Here is a 27,423-nt window from a genome sequence, read left to right as displayed (position 1 = left end):
CTTTTTTTTTTTTTTTTTGCTTTCCCCCCTTTCTTCTTTCTTTTATCAGTATTGGCAATTTAGCTGAGCATCTCGAATTCCTAAAGAAACTGAATCAACTATCATCTTTTACCTAAAATCACAAAAATTGATCTTTTCACAGGAGGGAGGCACCTGCCACTCACTTCCTGAGCTTCTCTTCCAGCTGCTGTCAGCTTTCTCTTACTTTTTCTATGTCCTTTGCAGCCCCAGCCTAGTTTAGGGGAAACTTCTGAAACAGCTCCATGGTATATCCTCTCCATGGCTCAAGAAAGCTAAGGCCTTTCCAGGTAAAATGGTCTGTTCCCCTGGGTATACTGTTGTCCTTGCATATCTCAAATGTGCCCTTCATTCTCAAAAGTGTCCTGATCTTCTGATAAATTATGCCATTATTGTGTCCCTCAGGGTTCTTCAAACTCAGTTCAGACCCCAATTTCAGGGTTTGTGGCAGGCAATCTCAATCTCGATCCCTCCCCAAGGTTTTCCAGAAATCTCTGAGTTCCTGAAAGTTATTCCCTTGTGCTTCTCAATAGCTTCCTGGATTCTGTTTTTCTCAGGCATGTCCCTAGATGTAGAATCCAGCTTTCATTGGTTAATTCAAAATTTCCACTACCATTAATTATAAGAACATTTGATATGCTTTGCTAAAGTTTGGGGAGAGTGCTGGGAGTGGCCATATTGTTTGGTGGCTACTTCCTGCCCCTCCTGCTCCCTTATCTCCCCTCCTCTGTGAAGAGTAACAAACACATTCCTCTCTCTGCCCCCTGCAGAGTCTTGCTGTTCATATAAAGCTCCCTGGAGGCCTCAGCTTGTGTCCCTAGTTCTTGCCAAGGAAATTTTATAAAGAAATATCTTGTTCTTCACCAAAGAAAATCTGAAGAATACATTTCCCTTCATGTACTTAAATCTAACTGCCTAACTACATTTCTTTTAATTGCCCTTATCTTGATTCTCATGGGTGTGTGGAGAAAAGTAAACTTTGGCAAAAAAAAAAAAAAAAAAAAAAAAATGAGAGAAAAGAAGAAGAGATGAAAGCATAAAAGAAATAAAAGTCATGGGACAGGAAGGAAAAAGGGGGGAGATAGAGAGGAGGAGAAAAAAGAAGGGAGAAAGGGACCAGATTTTAAGGTGTCATCCTTCTGAACAAAGGTTTTAAAACTTTCCTGCAAATGGGTGTTCCCAGGGGTGTTGTTCAATGATTTAGATTTGTGGACCACACTTTGAAAACTCTTCTAGAACATTCCTAAGCTTAAGGGAGATAGTAAGATTATATACAACTGATGTAGGTAAATTGAGGAGGATTATGCTTATTTTTTCTTACCAATTTATTGGAACTGTTTGGAGATCATGCCGTCAGCTTTGATATCTCATTTTGGCCTGCAAATCTGAAGTCATCGTAGGTAGCAAAGTATTGAACACAAGACTTAGAATGTGCCAGTCTTTTTCAAATCCAGCCTTGGCTTAAACAGTATACACGTTAGCCTTATCCAGTACCTTTGCAGACAGATACAAAGTCAGATCATCCAGGAGTGTTGGCTAAGTTGCTGGGACATTTGTTGAGCTTCTTTTAAAGACTGTATCAGAGAAGTAGTAATGAAATAATATATGGTAAGTGCCTAGTACTTTGTCTAGGACCAAGTGTTATTACAATGAAAAAAGACAACTTATCGTTGGAGACAGCACATGTTCTTCAAGATATTTAGTGTCTTGATGATGAGAATGCCTAATCCAAGTGGTGAACCAGAAGCCAGAGGCCAGAAAGCAGGATAGTGGTGACAAAACCAACTTTATTTGAAAGCTGTAGTCACAAATGTTCTGTGTGATCCTTGGTCTACTTTCATTCCTTCTGCTCCTGTCTTTCAGGGAATTTTCCCCAGGCCCTCGATGCTTATTCCATTTCTAGCCACCTCCCTCTTTCACTGCCTGGAACTGGCTGTTTAGGCAGTCAGAGCTTCCCAGTCAGATATTAGCAGCATAAGATGATGCCTCATGTCTTACTTCATTTGGACTGCTATTACAAAAATAGCATAGACAGAGTGGCTTAAACCACAAAGTTTATTTCTCACAGCTCTGGAGGTGTAAAGTTCAAGATAAGGAACCAGCCAATCTGGTGTCTCGTGGGGACCCGCTTCCTGGTTCATACACAGTCAGCCATCTTCTTGCTATGTCTTCATAAGGCAGAAGGATTAAGGGAACTGTCCAGGTCTCTTTAATAAGGGTACTAATCCTTTCCAAGAGGTCTCCACTCCCCAAAGGCCCCACCTCCAAATGCAATCACACAGGGAGTTAGGTTTCAACATATGAATTTTAGAAGGACACAAACATTCAGCCCATAGCACCTTAAAACTCTAAGGGCTCACACTTGGTCTTCAGATTAGGACTGAGGAAAGAGACTCCACAATAAAGAGTTCAAGGACCCCCTTCAAGTTGACAATTCCTGGTCTGTCATCTTGCTGTGTGATTCTGATTATTGCTCCAAATCCATGTCTTTTTCATGAAGTCTACATTCTTGGTCAATCAGCTTCATTTCCCAGGAATTAGAATACCTCATAAGACTTTCAGAAAGATCTTTAAAGCAAAGCCTCTCTCTCATTTCTCACAGGATAAAATGAAACAGATCATCAGCTTCCATCTCTTTTAAGTTAATAAAGGCAGCTATTGTTCTTCATGTGAAGAAGTTGAATGTCTTACTTGGGGCCAACCAATGACTTTGCGTGAGATCAGATCCAAACGGACAGTTCTGTAAAGGACCGTATGAAGGCTGATTCTCTTTGTATCCACTCCTGGTCTGCTGGCACTGAAAACAAGTTTGGGCAAGATCTGTTTCACAGGATCCTGCTAGTTCAGAGGCCACTGGGCTGATGACTTCATCATCTTCCATACAGATATTAACTTTCAAAATCCCTAAGCAATCATAGGAGAATACTTGTTTCCAGCCCCATAATTCGTTGCATATACGTTGGTAATCACAGGGGGAAATAAAGAAGCTCTTGGTGTGTTTTGAGCACTATCTGATTCATGGGATTACTTGAAATAGGTGACAGCAGAGTAATGTACCTTTTACAGAGATTGTCACGCTGGTTGGCTCTATAGCTGGTTAATAAATGTGATTTAACCTGTTTTAACATTTTTGAGATCATATTGAGAGGGCTTGAATTGTACATTTCCTCAGGACATTGACTTCCCCTTGGCCAGGGATGTGAAAAACACACAGCAGCCTCCACCATGTTGTTTAACTCACCTTGGGATCCTTTCTTGAATATTGGTGGTAGCCTAACGTGACATATCTGCAATTAAAGGGTGATGTCAGTTGACACAATGCCACAGAGGCCAGTTAAACATTGTTCCTTAGAAAATAAGAGCAGGATTCAATCCCGAAAACGTTGGTAGTGGTCCAGGGACTGAGTCATTTGGCTTTCTCAGAGCGTCTAAGCTAGCCGGAACATGTCAAGAAGTGCAAGTTCCCTTCACACCATGGAAGCAGGAAAGCAAGAAGCAGGAAAATGTAATTTTAAAATAATGCACTGCTCTAGGGATCTACTATTTCCCTCACAATTTGGGTCTAACCTTATTCATGGATGTTAACCCCTTGTACTGGAGCTCACCAACTGTGCTGGGTGGGAAAAACGAGCAGCACATCTATATTATTTCAAAATTCAACATACCTTTAGGTGCTCAAATTTTCTTTTTACTTTTTGCAAAAGAGCTGGAAATTGAAAGATTAAAACTAATTTAATTTATGGGCACCTCCCATTTTGATGGGAATACTTGGAATGTATGACATACTTGTAAAAAAAAAAAAAAGTCTTCATGAAAACCCAACGATATACCCAAGTGAATCTGTACTCATGTTTGCACAATTGAAATGTCACAGAAAAATTAAAATATCTGGTGTAGGAGACGGACAATATGGCTACCCCTCTAGAAAGGAGAGAGAGCATGGTTATGTTTCTACATTATTTTCTGTTGCTACAGTAACTAATCATCACAGACTTGGTGGCTTAAAACAAACACAAATTTATCATAGTATACTTCTGTAGGCCACAGGGTTGACGCACATCTCATTGGGCTAAAATCAAAGTAGCAGCAGGATAGCAGCTATCAGCAGGATTGTAGTCTTTTGGAAGCTCTAGGGGAGACTCTTTCCTTGCCAGCGTACTTTGGCTTGTGGACCCTCCCCCATCTTCAAAGCCCATCAGGGTGGGTGAGCCCTCCCATCACTGTCACTCTGCTGTCTTCTTTGGCCTCCCTCTTTCATTTTAAAAGACCTTTGTGATTACATTGAGCCCACCCAGATAATCCAAGATAATCTCTGTATCTTAATATCCACCAATTCACAACCTCATGTCCATCTGCAACCTGAATTCTTGTTCCTCATATAAGATAAACATAGTCACAGGTTCCAGGCAATAGGACAGGGATATCTTTGGGGAGGGGGACATTTAGTCTGCCTACCACAATTTCTAATTTATTCTCTAAAATGTACGCAAATGAGTCCTTTTCCATCTGTTTCTTTACCAAAGGAAAATAACTGGAATTGACTTCGTACAACAATTACAAAAGTAAGCTCGGAGTTATAAATTTATAGTAGAAGGATAAAGGTGGTTTTTTTTTTTATGCATTTTGGTTAAGAGCCAAAGATTCTTTACTAAAAAATTGTGAAAAGTACTGCTATAAACAGATGACTATTAAACTTAGTCATCAAGTTAAGTTAAATTCAATTTAACTTAAATATTTATTAGGAGTGAAAGCAAACATAAATGTTGAAAATTCAAATCCTTACTTCTCAACTGTCTTCTCATTTTCCCACAATGTATTTCTGGCTATTTGGAGGTAATTTCCTAGATTTTATTAACCTGTAACAGAAGGGCTTTACAGCTAAGTCTATTGCTGAGAATAATTCATTTGTAACCCTATTTTGCAGCTTCAGAGCCAAAGAGGTTAAGGGAAAAAAGCAGGAACTCAGAAAACCTTGTTGCCTGAGGGCTGAAATAAGTTGGAAAGAGGTGGTCCCTTCAAGAAATGTGGGTGACCTGACCTTTTATAGCAAGATGTTGGATCCCTCAGTAAAAATTTTCACATAAGTGGAATCTATACATTTGGAAATTTTTGTAAGCACTTATTCTATACTGAACATAGTTTCAGGCACTGAGGATACAGTCATGGACAAAGGAGACAGAATGTCTTATCTTGTGAAGTTTACATTTTTTTTTAAAGATTCATTCATTCATTCATTCATTCATTCATAAGAAACACAGAGAGAGGCAGAGACATAGGCAGAGGGAGAAGCGGGCTCCCTGTGGGGAGCCCAGTATGGAACTTGATCCCAGGACCCCAAGATCACAACCTGAGCCAAAGGCAGAAGCTCAACCCCTGAGCCACCCAGGTGCCCATGAAGTTTACATTCTAATAGGAAGAGGAGAGAACAGACATGTAGGTGCTTAAAAGAATTTTAGTGAATGTGTGATAAAACATGCACATACGACAAAACAGACTGCACAAACTGAACAATCAGGGACAATGTCATAAAGGGCTATTTACAAAGGTGTGGGCAGGTTCAAGGTGAACCAAGGTACCCAGCAGGGAGGGCACTGGAGAAATCAATGCTCTGACTCACAGTCCTCTGACCCCAGTGCCTGTGAGAACCTCCCATGGCCAAGTCCAAAGCCCAGCTTGAGGTCCAAGGAGTTACTACTGTCCTCCTTTAATAAAGATCCCAGAGCATAGAAAATGGTGGAGAAAGGTAGAGACCAGACCTAGAAGAGCAAACTCAAACCTTCCAGCATCTTCTTCTATGTATCAGTGCTTTGGAGTGATGAAATGGGGTTGTGATAAGGCATTGGGATCTACTCTAGATAGAGTACAAGGAAAACCTCTCTTGAGTTGTTGGGAGAGAGCATTTGAGCTGTGACCACAAAACAGAAAGAAGCCACCCATGTGTGGAGCAGGGGCAGATGTTTATTGGGAGAGAGAACCAAGTGCAAGTGCCAAGGACCTAAGGTATATGAAGCAGCTCAGTGTGCTGACAAAGGGACAGTTCAGTGCCCATAACAGAGCCAGGGTAAGGGGCAAGTGGTAGCAGATGAAAGCAGAGAGGCAGGTGGTGACTAACTCTGCAGAAGGCTTGTCTTAGGTCATGTTTTCTCAGAAGAAAATCCTGAGATGAGGGTCTGAGGGCAAATAAACCAGGAGGCACAGGAAGGAGAAGGGGAGAGTGAGAAGGGAAGGGAAGGATTCCAATTCAGGGAATGTTATTTCCTGACTGTGCCATGGACAAGTGGGGGTCCCGGGAGGACTGGGATTGTATAGGGGACCAACAGAGCACAGCTCTGGAGGGGAGGAAGCAGGCTGCTTGTGCTTCAGCTCCCACCCATGGCCTTGCGTGGGCAGCTCCCAGGGGATGTCCCTGGCTGGCTCTTCTGAACAAGAGATAAAGGTCAGGTGAGAAGTTTCACTTGTTTGCAGGAGACTGTGGAGAAGAGGTGCACAGGAAAGGTAAGTAGCAGGCCATGAGGCACAGGGCCCTCAGAGTCTGCTAACGGGCTGAAAGTCATTTGGACTTCTCCTAAGTGTGATGGGAAGCCATCAAAGGTGATAAATTATTCACATTTTCTCTAACCGGGCTGAGATGTTAGAGGATGAGAGTCCAAATGAATTCTTTTTTTTTTTTTTTTTTTTAAGGAAAATTAAGATACAATTCACAAACCATAAAATGTACCTTTAAAATACGCCATTCAGGGGATTTTAGTATAGTTACAGAATTCTGCAACCCTCACAACTACCCAATTCCAGGGCATTCTCATTGTCCCAAAGAGAAACCAGAACCCATTAGCAGCCATTCCCCATGGACAGGACTCTTAACATCAGTGTGGGAAGGTGGTTAGTGAGGCCTCGGTATTCATAAAAGAAACTCCCTGTAGAGGGAAGAGCACTGGCTTCTGAGTCAAACACCCCAACTTTGACCAGTAGGCCTCTTTCCAGGCCCATATCTACAGGCAACACCTCAGTGTTTTCAGGTCTGAAACAGAAACAGCAATATCCACCTTGTGCAGTTTTTCTGATTATTCGATGAAGCATGCTCACATAGCACTTTCCCTACAGTAATCATCATGTGTTTTATGTACCTATGCATCGGTGGAATGCACACCTTGGATAGGAAAGATGCTCATGGGGGAAGGGAGGTGTGCAAACCTCAGTGTTTGGTAAGAATGACAGAGTTAAAAACCTAAGCAAAACATGAACTTAGAACGTTTTGGTGAATTGAGACAGGAACTAAAGATTTCTGAGAAGGGCTATCTGCCAGTGTTGTCTTCCAGCTGAGCAGCCAAGGGACAGAGAGAGATACAGAGACACAGAGTGACAGTGGCAGCCTAAGACAGTGTGCAGCTGGCATACCTGAAGACCAGAATGGGCTGGTGACCAGCCAAAGGTGACCTGGCTTTCTTGCAGGCCAGGCCAGCTCAGGCAGAGAGTGCTGGCCTGACTGATGGGGGAATGGACAAGCATTAGGATGAGGAATACTCAGAAAGTCCCTCAGAGACTCAGGCTGGGGTAAGCTGTGACCCAAGAAGGAGCTACTCTGTACCTGGGCTGTGCACTTGCCTTTTGTAAACCTGCATATCTTCCCTTCTGGGGCTCTAAATAACCAAGAGTGGCCAAAAGTGATGTTGTGAGTGAACTGACACTGAAGAAAAGAAAAAACCCAGAACAAAATGACAAACTTTTTTTTTTTTTTTTTTTTTTTTTGGCAAGAAGCAAAGGAAGAAAAAAAATATCCAAGCACCTAAAAGTTAAAATAATAATAAACCTTGATTCAGAAAGATCAAATTAATTTCTTATAGTTCCAGAGGCTAAAAGTTCTGAGATCTGGGTGCCAGCATGTCTGGGTTTGGGTGAAAGCCCTCTTCCAGACTGCAGACTACCAATCCTCATTGTATCCTTGCATGGCTGGGAAAAGAGCAGAGGAAACAAGCTCTCTGATGAGTCCCAAAGGGACTCATCCCATCCTAATTACCTCCAGAGGCCCCACCTCCAAATACCATCACACTGGTGAGAAGGGTTTCAACACATGAATTTAGGGAGGACACATTCAGTCCGTGAGACTTGCCTTTTTTCACTTTCTTTGTTGAGGTCTTTTTGCATCCATATTCACAAGGGTTATTGGTCTCTAATCTTTTCTCGTGATGTCTTTGTCTGGCTTTGGTATCACAATGACTTTGATCTCAGACTAAGCTAGGAAGTGGTCCCTCCTCTTCCTCTTCTTAGAAGAGTTTGAGAAGGATTGGTGTTAATTCTTCTTTAAATATTTGGTAGGATTCACCAGTGAAGCCATGTGGTCCTGGGTTCTCTTTGTTGGAAGTCTATTTTGTTTAATGACTTACTCAATATCTCTCTTTTTCTTCTAGAGTTTTTGGCAATCTGGGTTTCTAGGAACCCATTCATTTCCTTTAGGTTGTCTCAACTGTTGGCATATAGCTGCTCATAGTATTCTCCTACCATCTGTTTTATTCCTGTCCAGTTGGTAGTCAGATCCCTGCTCCCATTTCTTCTCTCTTTTTCTTCTTGGTCATCATAGCTAAAGGCATGTCAATTTTGTTGATCTTTTCAAAACAATGACTCTTGGTTTAATTGGCCAGTGTTTATTTTTGAAGAGAGGTTTTCATTTCATGTTATTTGCTTTCCAGTTTGGGGAAGTTTATACTGGTTTCTGTAAGCACAGATGTAGTTCATTCTCTGGGGTGCAGTGTTTTAAAAGTGATGGTTCTGTTTGTATTTGATGAATGGAGTTACGCATGTATTGACTTACACAGAAAGTTCTCTCCCTTTTGGTTAAACAGAGTTGGCTACATTCTGACGGATGCAGCCTTGGGTTGATAATAAGGGAAAACCATTGCTGAGGACACTGAAATTTGTTACAATCATTTTAGTGCTTATCTTCTCTGCCAAAAACAAGTTAAACCAAATATAAATCTTCAAGTGTAAACATTTTCTTTATGTTGTTGCCCTATTCTGAAATTCTTTCTCAACATTTTAGCCTCGGCATAGAGAGGATATGCATACATATCCTTTTTCCTTATAAGGCTTGTCTCATCTCACCCTATAACCTCACAGAAGTGACTCTGTGAGGTGAAACCAGAAAAGAAATCCTGCTGGATAACTATGTAGCCATTCTCTTTTCCAGATCTGAGACTTAATGCAGTCTGTTTCCTGTCCTTTGGCTTGCACTACCATCTAGCCAGCTCTGATCCACCATTTAACATCTCTCAGAGTAGAGGAGTCAAGACTGTTAGACTTGTTTGTGTCAGAAGAGTCATTATGAAGGGCAAGAGGTGGGTGGACCTTGATCTGCTAATTAGGGAAGAGACATGGTCTTGTGCACAAGGCGGGGGGCGGGCGGGGTCATGCATGAGGGATGTCTGGGCAAAGGTTTAGGGTCAGGAAAAGATGGACTAAAGCAAGGCATCAGAGAACAGCTCAAGATATGAATTTAAAGTCTAAAATAACCTTCATCTCACTTCCAGATACACATTGCTGTGTGCATATATGTGTGAATGTGCACATATACATACGTAGACACATCGAGGCTCTCCTTTTGGTCCCACAGAAGTATATTTGTACATTTGACCTCAGGCCCTTTTCTATTGCATTTCCTTCAGTGGAAATGAAAATGAAGCGGGATCCCTGGGTGGCGTAGCGGTTTGGCGCCTGCCTTTGGCCCAGGGCGCGATCCTGGAGACCCGGGATCGAATCCCACATCGGGCTCCCGGTGCATGGAGCCTGCTTCTCCCTCTGCCTGTGTCTCTGTGCCTCTCTCTCTCTCTGTGACTATCATAAATAAATAAAAATTAAAAAAAAAAAAGAAAATGAAGCAAAGTGGAAGGACTTGAGGTCTTTGTTCTTGGGGATCCAATGGACACCCCATGGCAGAAATTGGGCATGATTGATGCCCATCCTGAGCCTTAGCAGAAATGAGCCCTACCTTTTATGAACTGGTCTGTGTGTGTGTTTGAGTGTGTGTGTGAGTATGTGAGATCATCTACGTGACAGGCACCAACAATTCCCTGCATTCCTGTACGCATGTGCCAATACTTCTACTAAGGGGAGGAGTCCCCTTCTCTTGAAACTCAGCTGTCCTTCTGACTTGTATTGACCAACAGAATGCAACAGAAATGATACTGTGCCTTAAGAAGTCTGGAAGTTTCCACAGAGACCAAACCATCATGTAAAGAAAATTGTGCTAGACTACTGAAAAACGAGAAATCATGGGATAGGAGGAGTTTGTTTGTTTGTTTGTTTGTTTGTTTGTTTGTTTAAAAGGTCTTGTTTAAAAACATAGCTTTGAGGGACACCTGGGTGCCTCAGTGGTTAAGCGTCTGCCTTCAGCCCAGGGCGTGATCCTGGAGTCCCGGGATCGAGTACTGCATTGGGCTCCCTGCATGGAGCCTGCTTCTCTCTCTGCCTATGTCTCTGCCTCTCTCTCTATGTGTCTCTCATGAATAAATAAATAAAATCTTGTTTAAAAAACATAGCTTTGATTTTGAAATCAAAGTGGAATAGCTATTTTGTGAGTGTTAGGGATGGGATTGAATGTCAACCTATAACATCACATCTGCAGAGCCTGTACATAATATTTCAGAAACACTTGGGACACCTGAGTGGATCAGTTGGTTGAGTTTCTGACTCTTGATTTCAGCTCAGGTCATAATCTCAGGGTCATGAAATTGAGCCCCACATCCTCACTGAGCATGGAACCTGCTTAAGATTCTCTCCCTCTGTTCCTTACCCTGCTCATGCTCTTTCTCTCTCTCTCTCTCTCTTTCAAATAAAATAAATCTTTCAAAAAAAAAAAAAAAAGACTCCAGAAACACTCTTTCAAGACCTGGTTCGTGATTCCCTTGAATGGTTTGTTTTCAAGAAGATGAACATGATGTTTCTTAGAGAAAAGATGAGTCAGGACCTGGGTCACATGGTCATCACCTGTGGTCTTGAACATTTCTTTGTGTGGGTAACTCATCAACTGTCAGGACAGAACTTTTATTTAGAGACATCTCATGCTCTGCAGTCAATGTTCTACCAGGATTCCAGCAGAATCACAAAGTAAGTGTAGGTCTCATCCACTATCCATTATCCTCTGACACTAATCCCCCCAAAAAAGTGAATTCAGGGATTGGCCAGATTCCTTAACTTTCCTAAGTTCCCAGGTAAATGCCAACAGGGTATGAAATGGGACCCTAGTGAAGAGAGAATGGAACCCTCCAGAGCCTGACTCATCCCAGCTAAGATGGATGAGACTTTTAGTGGAGGATCCAGGCTCATTGATTCACTGATTCAGATTTGTTTCATTCAGACTCACCCTTTACTCATTGAATAAACCTGTATCAGTTACCAAGCAGGTGCCAGCATTGGAAAATGTCTTTACATACATTAATACTAATCTTCAAAAAACCTTGTAAGTGATTTTGCCACTGTTTTAGAGTCAGAGTCAAAGAAAACTTGCCGTTGGTCACATATTTAGTCACTGCCAGAACCAGAAATCTAGCAAAGTCTTCGTATCTCAAAGATTATGTTCCTATGCTGCCCTAGTGTTTCACAGATGTAAATGGGCTTCCATACATAGGTTTTACATGTATTATAAGTAATAGATTTTTAATTTAATCACTCTTTAAATAGATTTAAGAAAGTTTGCACAGAAACCAGCTAGCAGAGAAAAACCAACATTATTTGCCACAAATAGCAGGGAGCAATGGAAATAAAGCCTACTTGTTAGATTATGGCTGCATAAGAGTCCCTTTTCAAGGGCTTTAAACTAGAGCCTGAGTTCTCTTTGAAAAAGGGAAACTGGCAAGTATTACCCAGAGGTCTCAGAATACTGACTTACCAGCAGCTAGCTTAGACTGTCTCCTGTGTGAATTGAAATTGAAAAAGGCAGGAGTCAGTGTTTTGGGGTATCCTTCTTTGATGTACCATCTAAAACCAGCTCTCTGCCACCTTTGAACAGTACCACTCTGTGCAGCATTCCTTCTGATGAGTTTCCTTGAAAGAATTCTCAGAAGAGACAGACAAAAACAGACACATACAATGCAATGGGAAGAATACTGTGTCATTAGGATACCCCAACTTTTCTGACCATGCATACTTAGGAATTCATTGACCATACTCCCCCATGTACATTTATATTCCTCTTTTAAAATTAGTATAGGTACAATGGTATGCTAATATTTTGTGCATACTGTAAAACCTACAAAGTAGAAATTTAAGAAATAGTGTTCTAAAAAATAGTGTTCATATCTTTCCCCAATTGCCCAAAACATGGCCTTGCATTGCCCCACTTTGGAGACTCTGGTTTAAGGTGAAAGTGCAGGGTGCACAAAGAGAGAGCACCCAATTGACCCACAGAGACAACATGGAGGCTATCTGGAGAGAATGTCACATGAAAAGGTCCTTGCAACAATGTACAGAAAATGAGCAGAAAGAGCCAAGCCTCATAGACATGGAAACATGTTACATATTCTGCAGAGGGAGTTAGAAAGTAGAGTAAGAGAAAGTTCTGAAGGGAGAAAGCAGGGCAATTCATGAGGAGCCTCATAAACTAAACTGAGTTAGGGCTCTGTCCAGGGGTCAATGGGAAGCCATGGAAGGGTTTTAGCAGGGAGCAATCCAAGCTCCAGAAAATTCTCCCTCCATTCACATACACACATACCTACCTTACCCGCTGATATGAACACAGTGGAGAACCACAAGTCTGCCAAATGATTCACTTTCTGCCCTTACTCATTCATTCTTTCAACACAGTGTAGCGTGGGCCTACTATGTGCCAGGTACAGTATTCTTATGGGGTATCCAGTGGTGAGTAAGATAGATCCAAGTCATCAGAGAGCTTTCAGTCATCAGGAGGGGATAAAAATGAGCAAATGCATTCATGATCTCAAATTATGGGAATAAATAATGAGAATGCTATAGAATAAAGACAACTGGAATAGTGGTATCCTTAGGTAAACTTGTTGGGGAAAGCCTCTTGAAAGAAGACACATAAGCCAAGACATGAACAAAGGAATAACCATGACATTTCATAAAGGAGTAGAGGAAGAGTTGTCCAGGCTATGGGAAGGTCATGGATGAAGACAATGAATGTATAAAATCCTGGCATGTTTTGGAAACAAACAACAACAACAAAAGGGCCAGAAAGCTGAATTAGAAGGAAGGAGGGAGGGGGATGAGAGGCAACGGAGGTTTTCACAAGATGAGCAAGGCAGCTCAGGGAACATTGAGAAGCCAAGTGAGGGCTTGGTAGCAAGGGGACACACTTCCCATCACAGTCTGCAGAGCTCATTCTGGCTGCTGGAAGGTCTGGTCATTGCTAAGGCTAGTCTCCCCAGGGAGTTGGCCCAGACTAGCATAGTTGTGATAAGTGAAGAGAGGCAGACATTTGAATGAGATTATTGTCAGAACTTGGTGATTTGGGGAAAGATGCTGAGAGCAAGTTTACCATGTCCTGGGGAAAATCTTATTGCATCAGACAGGGAGACATTCAGCACCCCTAGGCAATACAGGGAGACAGCTCATGTCAGGCAGCAACAGCACTCCTCGCAGCTTCTGGAGGAAGAAAACCCCCTCAGAGGATCCAGGGTGTCCTCAAGTCCACTCTTAAAGGGTGGCCTCTCAACATTTTTCTTTGTCTCCAAAAAGTTATGAATGCCCAATGCTGCCTTCCAAAAGAGCACTGAGCTATTAAAAACTAATGAAATCTGGAAATGTGGTATTGATCAGGAGTGTTTTCTTCTAGTTACCACGAGGCTCTGGGGTGACTCAGGGAGAGCCCAATGCAGACATGAATAATCTTTCGCGTCATCCCCATCCCCCTCAAAGAAGCCATGTCTGTAGGGCCACTCACCAAGAAGTTTGGGGACCACCTTGGAAAGGGGTGGGGTGTACTTCAGTTGGTTACCCAAGCCAGACCACCCCTTGGTGGGAACTGAGAATAGGAGACTCCTTGGCTGGGCCCATGAAGCTGATCTTCAGCCAGATCCAGCCCCAAAGTTTGCTTGTTTCTTTGTTTCCCTATTCTAGTTCCTTCCATTGATCCCAAGTACGTAGTGCTTTGAGCTGCCTCAAACAAAGGGAAAGGGAACTGGCAGGTATTCAGCCAGAAAACACCTGCTACGACCACGTGCCTGAGTTAGCAGCTTTATGTAGCTTATCTCATCAGAGGCTCATACAAAGTTTCAACACGGAGAGTATTACCTCTGTTTTATTAACAGGAAAGATGAAGTTTGTAATGTCAAGAGGTTTATCTTGAAGCCAAGAGTCTCTGAGCCCTTATCTCGGATAAGGAAATCATCAGTGTACACTTATGCAGCACTGCGTGTGCTGTGCAGGAGGCTACTGGCCCTGTGAGCCTCACTCTGAGTCCCCAGTCAAAAAGCAAAAGACTCATGGCAACCTCTATGAGGAAAGTGCTCTTATTTTTCCTCGTAGCCTGAGGCCACCTGAACAGGAAGAGCTGGGGTTTGAACTCAGGCACTTTGGCTCTTCTTCCCACCCTAGATTTGCACAAAGGCATAGCCTTTTCATTGTAGAACTCTGAACACAGAATCACTTAGAAAACAATAATTCTAAAGCCAGCACAAAGACCCTCATTGAGGGTGAGGAATGAGAAATAATCAAACAAACATTTTCTATAATGAATGTCACACGGACCCAGCCGATCGGGTTCACATATGCTCACATATGTCATCCATGTGTGGATATTTCAAAGAACAGATAGCACGAAGCCTTGGAGACCTGTCACATAATTATGTGTGATCTACAACACACGGTCTAAGTTTTCTGAGCCTCGGTCTCCTTGTTGTTAAATCCAGGCTAATCGCTTCTACAGGAGCTCCATCCATGGAAGATTTTGTGCCACCTAGCATCTAAGACACTCAACAGGTGTCAGGCCCTGTCATCCTTCCAAGGGATCAGCATGTGAAAAAGAGTTAGAGAAGAGGAAGGTGAAGAGGAAAGAAAAGTGGCATGCAGAGGTTTTCTTTTTCTCAAAGAGGAGGTCCTTGCTAAAGATAGAATTGCTAAAGGGAAATATAAAATTATGTAAGAGAACTCAGAGGAACCAGATAGTGCATGGGATGAGAACAGGATGGCAGCAGAAATATTGCAGTGGAATAATCCCTGTCTGTTGGAGATAGGAGGAAAAGGTTGCCCTGACTTTTTCTTTTCTTTTCTTTTCTTTTCTTTTCTTTTCTTTTCTTTTCTTTTCTTTTCTTTTCTTTTCTTTTCTTTTCTCTTTTCTCTTTTCTTCTTTTCTTTTCTTTTCTCTTTTCTTCTTTTCTTTTCTTTTCTTTTCTTTTCAGGGACTATAGCAGTCAGGCTAATAAGAGTTGCTTCTGGGGGTGCGAGGGGAGGAGTTGGACACCCATACTCTTGCATATCCACTTATCTAGGGTAGAGAGAGATAGAGACATGGAAAGAGAATGTCCCCACCCACCACTGGGGGAAATTGGCCAACAAGCAGCAGAGATGGGATGAGGGGAAAGTATCCAGTGTAACACGAGAACAAAGATGTTGCAGAACAAAAAGCCAGGAGGGAAGAGTGAAGAAGTAAAAAACTGATCATGGTGAAGGAAAAGAAGGAGGAGCAAAGGATTCAGAGTCGCTTGGGTTGCAAAAGAAGAAGCAATGAGAGGTTGTTCCAAAAAAAAGGGCAAAATTTTAAATTCTCAAGAGCTCTCTCTTCCAGGCCAAATGAGAGTGGTAGGGATCAGGGCTTTGTATGACAGCTATGGTAACTGGCTGGTGCAGAATGGCCTCAATGGTATAGACCATGTTTGGTTAATCTGGTGATCTCTGCTACCCAGTATGGCACCTGGCACACAGTTGGGGGTCAGGTCATGTTGAATGAAATAATATCTACGACACAAGTGTGATCATCATGATCCCCATAGCCCTTGCTATCCCGGACCATGTATGGAGCCCAGAACCTAGCAAAAAGGTGGGGACAGAGGGCTGTGTGGGGAGACAGGATGATCCCAAGTTCTGAAAGGAGATGCTCAAGGGCCCAAGAGGAAAAGCCCTTCATCCCTTTGTATTCCCTACAGCTACCCAAGCAGCTCTAATGAAGAGGGGGGCTCTGTGCCACAGCCAGGGAAAGAGAAACAAGGAGGAAGGTCATGGTGGGAAGCTTTCTCACAAAGGGTTGCTGAGCCTGCCTGGATCTCTTTCATACCTGTGTCCAACCAGACGATGCAGCTTTCTACATGCTCTCACTCCCAGACAGATCCTTTTGTCTTTCTTGTGCGGTGTCAATCTGGTCTCACTAAGACTTGAGCCTAAACAAGATTTTGGCCTAAAAAGTTCTGCTGGGTCAAGAAGCGGGGGAGAGGGGATGCAGCACCTGGGTAGCTCAGTCAGATGAGTGACTCTTGGCTTCAGCTCAGGTCATGATCTCAGAGTCATGGGATCAAGCCCCACATGGGTTCTGTGCTCAGTGTGGAGTCTGCTTGAGATTCTTTCCCCCTCCCTCTCCTTCTTCCTCGGTGCCTCCCCTGGCTCATGCTCTCTTTTTCTCTGCCTATATTTCTCTCTCAAGTAAATAAGTAATAAATTTTTAAAAAGTTTGCTGGGGGACCAATCACAGATCTAAGCCACAGGACCCTTTCTGAGTACTCATTACATGCCCATTACATGCCCAGCCTCCTCAAGTAACCAGAAGAGATGTTGTCCTGGGTCTGCGATGGCTTACATGATGATCAGAGAAGATTCACTACTTGCTCAAGACCAGCCAGCTAATCAGTGACAGTCTTTCTGACCCTTAAACGGCCCCTCACAAAGCCACAAGGGCATCCAGACATATCAGTATTAATGGTTGGGCTGGTGATGGTGGTGGTACTGGCAGTGATGAAGAAGATGACACTGATCACCTAGCACTCCATCCCAGCAATGCTAACCAATTTATAGATAAGGCACTGAGATGGAGACAGTGAGAAGTTTGCCCAAGATCACATGGTCGGTAAATTAATCTCTTAAAAGCACCAGAAAACTCTTAAAAAGGCAGCAGGCTGTGATGTATTACATAAATGAGATTGGAGGGTGGGGAATGGGAGCTTGACATTCCCCATACACTCAGTTTGTTGAATTCAGGCAAATTGCCCCTGGTCATGGTAATCAGTAACCAGAGCAATGAGACATGACCCATGGCTTTCCTGCCACCATCTTGCAAGAATCTGTTTGCCAGCACTTTTCTCTCTCACCAGGGCCTTAGGATCCCATCACAGAGGGCAAGAAGGAAATGAACAAGTCTGACCAGAGAATCAGCTTGGCAAAGAGTGCCTGGAAGCAGGGAGTAAATCTCAGCTTTTTAATATTAGTTTTGTCTCTTATTGATTTATTTTATTTTCCTTTTCCAGAATAGGAGTGTCCCTGCAGTCTAGCTCATCAGTGGCCTTTAAAGGTTTCTTATTGATCTGGGCAACTATTGTCTCAGTTTGCATTATTCCATTTGGAGACACCCTTTGCTTTTTGGTCATGTTCTGTATTTGGAACCCAAACATGGCTTCTTTTCTGGGAGCAAGGAGCAGACATCTTGGGCCCAAGGTAACAGATGGATTTGACTTCATACTGCTTCTGGCACCTTTCTTGGGCTCCAAGAAGTCTCTAACTCCAAAAAAGCAATGGAGAATGTTGACAGAGGGGTGACGGTCTTTCAAGGACCTGAAGACCTCATTCCAAAGGGCAAAGAAAGAATGATAAGAGCACCTTATCCATAATTCCACCTCACAACAACCCTGAGATTAGTTTTACAGATGAAGAAACTGAGTCCAGACACACTCAGCTTTGGATCCTGGATTCACTGGCAGCTGCCTGCATGTTGAAATAATCTGGTAAAGTTTTAACAGCTTTGGTTTCCCCATCTCCAAATGGGGATCATGATAGAACATTCTAGGGTTGCTGTAGGTTCCCAGTAGGTGAAGTGTCTGAGGCCCTTAGCAGAGTGTCTAACACAGAGAGGCTAACCAGTGGATATTTGATGATTGAGAGGGACACCTCCATCAACCCATTTCCTTATAAGATCCATCTGTCTGCCCCACTCCCCATTATTAAAGGAAAACTTGTTTCTTCTTTCTAAGGGAAAACCTACTTCCTCTTTCTAGAGCTAACATTTCATGTGAAGTTTCAGTTTCAGATGCAGAGAAAATGTATTTGAAAATGGCTAGCACAGTGCCTTCCATGTACTAGGTACTCAATGTTGGCCGATTTGTTTATCCATCCATCCCTGGCCCCTGAGTAGCTATGTCTTCAGCACCTTCACATTTACTTCTCTATCCTTCAAACACAATATTCCCCTCAAACACTCCTTTTCCAATATTTTTTTTCTGCCAAGCAGCTTGAACCTTTATCATAATTGTGCATTCCTCATTACTTACTCTTTTCTTCTCAACTCCTGGAAGCTGCTCTTGGACTTTTCCAAAGCTCAGATCTTCCCAAGGTTCCTGTGACCTGCTCTTTGATTTGCAGTCATCCTTGATTGCCTCGGGTCCCTCTGTCTTTCAACGATTTGCATCACCCTCTCTTCCTCGCCAAAGCACTCTCTTTCTTGGCTTCTGCGTCACTTCATTAGTTCATACATTCATTTACTTACCAGTTTCTGTGTGCTTCTGCATGCTGGATGAAGGCACTGGAGTCAGGGGTGGTTACTACTCTAGGAGCCTTCAGACACAACAGTAGATTCTGGTTCTTTCCTCTCTCCTCCATCCTTATCTATTGGCCCACTTGGATCAATTCTTTTAACCCTTGCTTAGATGTCATCTTCTCTGGGAAGACAGTCTGACCGCCCTCCAACAGAGACAACTATTTCTCTTTCTCAGCACTGTTTTCATTCCTTCAGTTTATTTCCGTGATTACCTGTATCCCCTTGGTTTGAACTGTGTTTGTTTGTTCGAACTGTTTTCATTTGCTCCTGATTTGCGCTGTGAATTTCTCGAGGACATGAAATAAGCAAAGCTCTATAAATACCGATTGAGTTGAACGGAAGATTTGCAGTAATTTCTTCACTCTTCCACTTGCTTCCTCTCTTATGCTGTCCCATAAATAGAGCTGAATCTTCTGAAGGTCAATGATTGTCTGTTCATGCTCTTTTGGGTTGCCTGTTGATCATGAAATAAGCTTGAGAGATAAATTTCTTCTACCAGGGTCTTCAACCATCATCTTGCACGCGACCATACAAAATTACATGTATGCTTTCTCTCTGGGCCCTCAAACCCTCTAAGTAAGGACTGGAGTAATTTAGCCTGGAGACCTCCTCGAATCCAGACTGTACAAGTTTCTGTACAAGTTTCCGATGTCTCCTATAACAAACTACCACAAATAGGGTGATTTAAGATGATGGAAATTTATTTTCTCACCACTTTGGATGCTGGAAGTCTAAAATCAGTGAGTCAGCAGAGTCATGCTCCCTTTGAAGACTCCAGGGAAGAATTGTTGCCTACTTCTCTCCTAGCTTCTGGTGACAGCCGGCAATCCTTGTTGTTCCCTAACTTTTAGCTGTGTCACTACAGTCTCTGCCTCTGTCTTCACATGCCCTTCTTCCTTGTGTGTGTCTGTATCTTCACAAGGTCTACTTAAAAGAACACCAGTCATTTATAAGTATTTCTTTAAGTCCCACTCTAATCCAGCATGACTTCATCATAACTAGTTTTATCTACAAAGACCTTATTTCAAAATAAGGCCACATTCTGAGGTTCTGGGTAGACATGAATTACGGAGGGTAGGTGCTTTTAAACCCAATACCTCCTTCTATCCATCTCATCTACCACCACCAAAATCAGATTCCCAAACCACTGCATGGTTATATCCTTCCTGGTCTGAAAAATCTGAGGTTTAAATCTCCTCACTTCCTTGACCACCATAAGCCTCATAAGCAGTCTATTTTCCAATTATAATACTCATTATCTTTATTTTAAATACTTTAAAATAATTGTGACCCTGATAGACTATCAACTCCATGGGATGAAAGAAAGTCTAAACTGTCTTCTTTATCCTCATTTCCCAGGATACTGCACAGTTCTTGCATGGGTGTTCAATGGCTAACTGTCGAATGAATGCGTGGCTAGCTGAGTATCAGTTTCACGTCCTCTGTCTGACTTTGAAGACTCCTCCATTACCTGTCACTGCACCATCCGCTCCAGTCAGCATTTGCTGAGTAAAAATTAGGTGCTCTCAATAAATACTTGTTGGTTGATTGATTAATCCATCAACCAGGTTTCCTGCCCTGAAGCATTTTTAATGTGAGTCTCCAGGGGGCTAGTGTGGGGGCCTCAGAGAGGTCCAGGGATGGCAGTGGAGACACTTGATCAGCACTCCCACCTTAGAACTTCTGGGCCCTGCCCAAGGTTTCCATTTGCCCAAGAACCCACTTTCTAGGCCTTTTAGGAGAAACAGTAACAATGACTTTGGGAACTATGGATAGCAGGGTCCAGGGCATAGAAATTAAGATTTAGATTAAGAGCAGGTAACAAAGCTCCTTTTCAGTGCAGAAAGTGTCCCAGAGAGGCTGGGGTGCTGACCCTAAATTGGAGAGTTGCCAGATGCCTGTCCTCTCTTTTGGATCACTGATGGGTCTATATCATTGAATAGCTTGTGAGAGCAACACTGCATAGCCACACATGTCCAAAACACCCAACTGGGTGCAACCTGCACCCATATCTCTAGAGAAAGAGGGTTCTAAAATTCACAGTGAAGTGGCCCCTAGAATGAAGGTTGGACCACAGGAAGCCATTGTTTCTGATGTAGCTAACCATCCTGTGGATTGGCTCCAGTAGCAGAATGTTCATGGCTATACAGAATCTTGACAACAACAGCACTGTAGAGAGGTCAGTGAACCCACTTTACCATGACATTTGATCTTAGGCCATCATAATTGCTACCCACACCTGAGTCAATATCTCACTTCCACCTCCACCCCAAATTGATGTGATGTGAAGCAATGAGGGTCAGGCATCCAGTAAGTAAAAACCCACATGCATCCACTATTTTATTTTTCTGTGTTCTTGTTCTTTTCTAAGGGTCCTAAGTCACTTGTCCTGTTAGTATGTATTCCTTTAGGGATTACAAAATTAAGCAGGCTTGATTTTATTTCAATCCCCTTGTATCCATTTCAGTAGAATCCCTAATACCACTCATTTTCAGATTTGGTGTGCTTAATAGATTGGGAATATGAGGTCATGTGTCCAAAAAGACAATTATCATTCTGGCACTGATTGAATGGTTTCATTGTCCTCGAAATATATGAAAGGCAAAAGGACTTTTGTTATGACTTTACCTGGTGTGTGTGTGTGTGTGTGTGATTCCTGAAACTTCACATGACTCAATTTGTCATTCCAAAATAATAGTAAATTAACTTTTCTATAAGGATAGTAAAATTATAGTAGCAGATCAGTTGTATTGTCAGAATTACAAGCCACACAAAGGTTGTATTGAGCATTATTAATCCGTTGAATACTTTATCATATCTATTACCTAAAAAAACATTCATTTCCTAAATTCCAAACACTTGGAGCATGAAGGATGAGCATCACTTTCCTACGGTTTTCCACAATAAGGAGGTCAACAACTTTTCTTCCGTGGACTCTCTTCGTTCCTCTAGTCAGAGGGCCCCAGATTTGTGCCCTCCCAACAGAATGTGGGTGTGTCCTGAGGGTCATTATTCCCATAACCCTGTGAAGATCCAAAAGGATTGACATGAAGAGTTCTGGGAAAAAAACAAAAAACAAAAAAACAAAAAAAAACCATTCAGCTGCAGACTCAAAGTAGGAAACAGCAGATGCCTGGAATGAGGATCATGGATCATATAATTAGGAACAACCCAGAACTTCCCTTTAATGCATTTCAGCTCTTCATGGATTGATAGCTTCTAAGCCAGATGTGGAAATGCCAGGAGTATCCCCACCTGGAAGTGTACTTGGAGAGTACCTGTGAGGACAGCCTCATCTGTATGGCTACCTGGCTTCCATATGGCTCCAAATTCCCCATTGCTCTTGATCTAACAGCCACTGCACCAAAGACCAATGTGAACTGGGTTTACATCAACATCTCTGGCCAGACATTCCTTCTTGTTTGTATTTTCCTCAACACCTCCCACCCCAATCCTTCATCACAATGTGCATCAATATAACACTAGCCACTCAATAACACTCAAAAAATAGTTCAATCTAATCAAAAGGCTGGATATGGAGGGGCACCTGGTTGGCTCAGTTGGTAGATCATTTGACTCCTGATCTCAGGATCGTGAGTTCAAGCCCCACATTAAGGGTAGAGTTTACCTAAAAAAATAGACTGGACATGGAAACACATAGCCTTGGGTCTGAGTCTCACTACACCACTTACTAGGTGTGGGAATCTAGGCAGGTGACTGAACCCACCTGATCCTCAATGTCTTCATATAGAAAATGGAAATCCAAGCTATTGAGATTAAAAATGCCTATGCTATGTTCCATGTGGCAGTGATAGGGCAGGAAAACCACCTTATCTGACTCAAATTTTTTAATATTGTGGTTTTGTTATAAAATAAAATCGATAAAGCATATTCTGAATTATCTGCATAGTCTTTTATAGTAAATAACTGCTACTATGTTTAAAATTTTTGAAGTTTATTTACTTAATTATTTAAATTATCTCTACCCCCAACATGGGGCTCAAACTCACAACCTTGAGATCAAGAGTCCCATGCTCCACCAACAGAGCCAGCCAGCATCCCCTGCACTTTCACATATTTTAAAGCATGGGATGTGCTTTATACTACCTTCCTGCCCTCAAGGATTTGACAGTCTACTCAGGAAATGATTCATGCATATAGAGAATTAATTTAAAGTTATGAGTGTCAAATGCTAAATGAAAGGTGTGTGTGAGCTCCAAGGAGGAAGTTTCATGAAGTAAGATTTCCTGGAAGGTTTCATGAAATAAGGGTCAGATTTGGATTGACAGAGCTACTGCAATGTTTGCTCCATGTGTCCCTCCAGATTCATTGTCCTTCTTCTGAACACTTCCGGGAACCCTGGCCTCCCAGGAGGCAACAGCCACAGCTTCTCTTGCCATCTGACTTCCCTTTGGGTTCCACAAAATAGCACTATCTTCTTGTTCCATAGAAACTTGGGAAGAATCTTTCTTTTGGAAGTTACCCGCTTCTGGAAGTCTTTCAGTGAGTTTCATGGTTAGATCACCAATGGGACTAGATATCCAGGATGCAGAGTCCTATAATGATGCTTTACACATCAGTCTTAAAATAAATTTCACTTTTAGTAGATTCAGTCTCTGAGTTGTGTATCATGCATTGATATAGCCATAGCTGTCCCCTTTGGAAAAGTGGACTTCTTCTCTTGAGTGTGTAACTATGCACACAAGATAGCCACTCAGCAAGGTCAGAAAGTATCCAAGTGAAAGCCAGTCAGAGGAGTAACCACACCAAGGTCTGGCAAAGGATGAGCAGGCTTAGGAGGGTATGAACAGAGGAGTCTGGGTTTATTCCCTAGCCTCCCTTTCCCTGGTGAGTTGGCAGTACCTCTCCCCCCCAATAAAGGCCAGAGCCTTGTCCCTATCAAGCAACTCTCTCTATACAGCTACCCTCTCTGGATGCTTGTATTGCTTCTTCTCCTTGGCTTTTCAAGCTGTGAGAAGAACTGGGTAATGGTCCTTTTCAACCTCTCTTCCCATTACTGTTGCTACCCCTGGAGCCTTATATTTTCCTTTTTGGACTTCCTAAACCATGCCGTCACCCCTGTGAAAGTACCTTTATTAAACTCTCCTCCTATTACCTAGTCTGAGTACAGCATCTGTTTCTTCCCAACATCTGACTGATATATAAATGGATTTAGTGATGGGGGCCAATACAAGGGACTTCACGATGGCTGGGAGTTCATCTACGTGGGTACAAGTGTATGTTATGATGAGGAGGACAGTAAATACTGAATACAAAGCATAACAATTGTTAACATGGGCATAAGCAAGCCTGCTTTGTGCCCGGTCAGAGGCTAGAATCCCTTAGCTCCATAATTGCTAACCTAAAGATACTATTGCACAGCTATTCCCATTGCCCATGGGCAGAAACGGAGCCATGGCTCTAGTCTAAGGCAATTTAGCTATTAAATGGCAGGGCTAGAATTCAACCCATATACTGTCTTTCTTTGCTTATTCCAACTCTGTCGACCTCTCAGTGACTATAACTATAATCTGATGAAGTTGAGATATTGGGCTCACATACTCAATTTTCTTTTCAGAGGAGTATGAGGGGTGGTGCTCAAAAGGAAGAAAAGATCTTATGCCTACTACCTTAGATCCTGGGAGTCTTTCCCTCATCCCACTCCTTAGAGAAGGGCCAGTGGATCTGTTGCTTTTGTAGGACGGACTTTCTTGAGCTCTTTCCAACTCCAGAGAATACCCTGCCATGTTTGCTGGAATGCCTTCTCCACATGTGGCCAGAATCAGACTTCAGAACTCTCTGGATTCCTTTAAGTTAATAACTGTCCATCTTGCACCTGGCTGGTTTGCATGCCTCCAGGCCCTGAATCCTGGCCAGCTGCTATATCGAAGCTGGAACCCACCTGCTCCTTAGAGAGCTGAAGCCTATAGAATGAGCGTGTGCTAATGTGATTTCCTTGTGGTTAAGCCGCTGAAAAGGCCTAGTGTGGCTATAGGAGAAAATTGGAGCATCAGGCATGTAGACCTGGCAAGGAATGTGCTGGAAAACCTGGCCATGTGACAAGGTGGAAGGGAAAGGAAGATCTTTCTATATTGATAAAATTTATTGCATTTTTTAATGTTTTCTTTACATGTCCATTATTAAATTTTTGAAAAAGATAGGGCATTTTGTGAAAGGGGAGAGAAACCACTCACAGTCCCTCACTTCGAGATTTACTGTTCTTGAGGATAGCCTTGAAGGTTTTCTAGTTTTCTATGTATACGCATGTATATGCATACTTTTGCATTACAAAAGTGTATGTCCTGTTTACTCAAAGTGGGGTTTATGAACTCCAGCCCTGGAATCACCTGGGAATTAATTAGAAATGCAGAACTTTGGGCCTCACCCCAGACTTACGAAATCCGAATCTGTGGTTTAACAAGATCTCCAGATGATTCGAGGACACATGGATTAGAAAACTGTATGGGACTCAATGATGCAAATGCTCCATGAATCATTTCATTAATCCCCTTTTAGTTCAAAATCATGCTTTTAAATTTTCATGATTATATACTGCAACGTAGTGAAATACACTGCAAAAAATCCTTTTGCATTTATCTTTGAGCAAATGATAATGACGATTATCATCATTGTTAGTATCACTTTCTGAGTGCGAATTATGTGCTAAGCCCTGTATTGAATCCTTTATAAGAATTACCTCATCTCATCTTTATGAAGGACTGCAAAGGAGGGACTCATCTCATCTTAGAAGTGATGTTACTGAGGCATTTTTTTAAAGTATAAAGTACTTTGAAGAACGATGATGTCTCGTATGACTGATGGTGACTGCAATAGCACTTACTGGGCACTCCCTCTATTCTAGAGCCTATATTAACGGTTTTACATTCATTTTTTAAAATTTAAACCTCAAACAGCCCTAAGAGACAGGTATTATTATTAATCATCTTAAAATCCAAGGTAACAGAGTCTTGAGGTGAAGTATCTTGTCCAAGGTCACACATGAAGACACATTAGAATCCCAGGCTGGGCTCCACTCTGCCCAATTTCACTACACTCACTCTCAACACCGGGCACTAGGAGGAATGTGCTAATTTGCTTCTAGCTCTTCAGTGCACTCTTGGGGCCTCACCTCCCTGTCACTCCTGGGCTCTTAAGCAGGCCATTCTTTCCCCCAAAGCCTTTTGTGTGAATAGGCAGAGGGGATTCACAGCACTCCTCGGGGGGACGGGCTTAGGGGAACAGGATTTTCCCTTAATCACAGTTCTACACAGCAGAGCTGCAGGCAGCAGGATCCTCAGACATTCAGACTCTCTGGCCTCGTGGCAAACATCCCAGGACTTTGCAGGGAACAATGGGCACTGAACTGCAGGTGACCCGACCTGCTAATCGCTGCCTGATTACCAGCTAATCAGTGCCTTGTTTGGGACACTGAATCCCAAATCCCTTTGGACTGGGCTGGGTCCTGGCAGGCAGTCACCTGGTTAATGTGCCAGGGGCGAGGCAGGGGGTCATGTGTTCCAGCACAGAGTGGCCAAAGGCCGCCTTCGGGGAAACAGTCAAGGGGTCTGTCTCTCTCTGGCTGGTCCTGGACACCGACAGCTTTTGTCAATAGCATGGAAGTGAATAGAAGCAGAGGATTTAAAAGCCAACCTATGGAGGAAAAGCTATTCAACTCTTTGGGCACAGAGAATATAGAAGACTCTTTTTTTTTAGAAACTCTCCAGAGGAAGTCTGCATTAACCACCACCACCAATATCTTCATGGCTACCACCCCTGTCACAGCCACCACCATCACTAATGCTATAAACACCACCAACACAACTGCTGCTGCCACCATCAGGACTACCACCCCCATCACCATCATTACCACCAGCAAGACCACCAGCACTTCAATCATTAGCACCATCATCACCATCATTGTTCCCATCATTAGCACCACCATCACCATCATAACCCCTACCATCACTTCCACCATCATCACCATCACCACCACCAACATGAGGGGTGGTGATGAGGGGAATGAAACCAACATCAACAGGATCACCACCACTCCATGCTGTCATCACCATCCTGACCCCCACCAGCACCTCCACCACTATCTCCTTTGTCATCACCACCACCACTATGACCATCACTACCAACATTATCACCACCATCCCACCCTCATCCACACTACCACCACCATCAACATCATCTACCCCTACCACCACCATCACTTTCGCCACCCCCACCCCCACCAAGAACAACACCATCACCACGTAGGCCACCATAACACCACCACTTTGGCTGCTATTGCTACCACTGCTGCACACTGCCATGTCCTAAGAAAACAATTTTGAGCATTGTTTTAAAAATACTGGATTAAGAGTCAAATTTAGAATCTACTCCATGAGATATTAGAAGTTTGAGTTCAGACAATTAATTAAACTTTGAAACTCAGTTTCCCAAATGGAAAAATAGAGATAGTAATATAACCAGCTCATAGGATGTGACTCGTGCAAACCATTTGTCACAGTATTTGGCACATGTTAAGAACTCAAAATCTCACTGTCACTATTATCATTTCTTCTTCCCTAGTTCCATTTCAGTTCACAGCTTCCCCTCTAGCATCCTTGCTGGAAAATGAGTGGGGAGAGACAATTTATCCCTTCACCCTTGCTACCATGGGGTCCTTTATGGTATCCTCTAGGGATGCCTGATGTCTTTTAGAGGCACAGGTGTGG

At 42.8% G+C, this 27,423-nt stretch overlaps 2 long non-coding RNA genes across 19 annotated transcripts in view; one reads left to right on the top strand and one right to left on the bottom strand.

Annotated features, from left to right (window-relative positions):
* LOC140629701 (uncharacterized) overlaps positions 1-27,423 on the top strand; it is an 802,104-nt gene that overhangs the window by 656,834 nt on the left and 117,847 nt on the right. The gene's annotated exons all lie outside the window — the stretch shown is intronic.
* LOC140629816 (uncharacterized) overlaps positions 1-27,423 on the bottom strand; it is a 64,162-nt gene that overhangs the window by 31,923 nt on the left and 4,816 nt on the right. The window lies entirely within an intron of this gene.

This window comes from Canis lupus, chromosome 3, assembly GCF_048164855.1.
Source record: "Canis lupus baileyi chromosome 3, mCanLup2.hap1, whole genome shotgun sequence".
Taxonomy (NCBI): Eukaryota; Metazoa; Chordata; class Mammalia; order Carnivora; family Canidae; genus Canis; species Canis lupus.
The sequence above is the reverse complement of the archived record's forward strand: the minus strand, read 5'-3'. Positions and strand labels throughout refer to the sequence as shown.